This window comes from Pteropus alecto, unplaced genomic scaffold (assembly GCF_000325575.1).
Source record: "Pteropus alecto unplaced genomic scaffold, ASM32557v1 scaffold577, whole genome shotgun sequence".
Lineage (NCBI taxonomy): Eukaryota > Metazoa > Chordata > Mammalia > Chiroptera > Pteropodidae > Pteropus > Pteropus alecto.
In genome coordinates this window covers 56,460-57,093 of record NW_006440152.1, presented here as the reverse complement: position 1 = coordinate 57,093, position 634 = coordinate 56,460, and positions in this window count along the sequence as shown.

Below are 634 nucleotides of genomic sequence, written 5' to 3'. Positions count from 1 at the left end.
CAAAGTTGCTCCTTCTGTCTTTTCTCCCATTTTACAGTATTACTCAAATAAGGGCACACAGTGATATTAGGATTTAGCAAAAAAGCAGCTCTGCAGCAAAGTTAATTTTGTGATGGCTACAGTTAAAAAAAACACTTAGATTGACTCTTCTGCATGTTTATCATAGAGCAGAAAAGTGCTAACCATTTAGCCGCTTAGTGATGTAAGCAAGAAGCCTAAGAGATAAAGCCCCCACTGAGATGCCCTTCATGGCTCAGCTGGGAGCCACCGTGTCATCACACGACACACAAGAGTTGAAGCGGCTGCTCCAACTCACTGCTCACCCTGTTCTGTGAGCAGAAAGAGAACTTAGCAAAATGCATGGTTTAACTTCCTCATCAGAACCTTCCTTCTGTTCTTTTGTGCTTTTGAATGAGTAATACAAATTTCCAGAAAATTAACATTTGAACTTAGCTGTGATTCTAAACTGACCTTTCCCCCATACTAATGTTTGAGTTCCACATGCGGCGTGTTTTCTGAAAGTTCCCACTTTCAAACGTGGAACATGCAGGTGATTCGGAGAGTGTAGGCAGATCTGAGAAAATGAGCCTGTTTCAGAGGATCGTCATCACAGCAAATACTTCTGGAAGCTTAA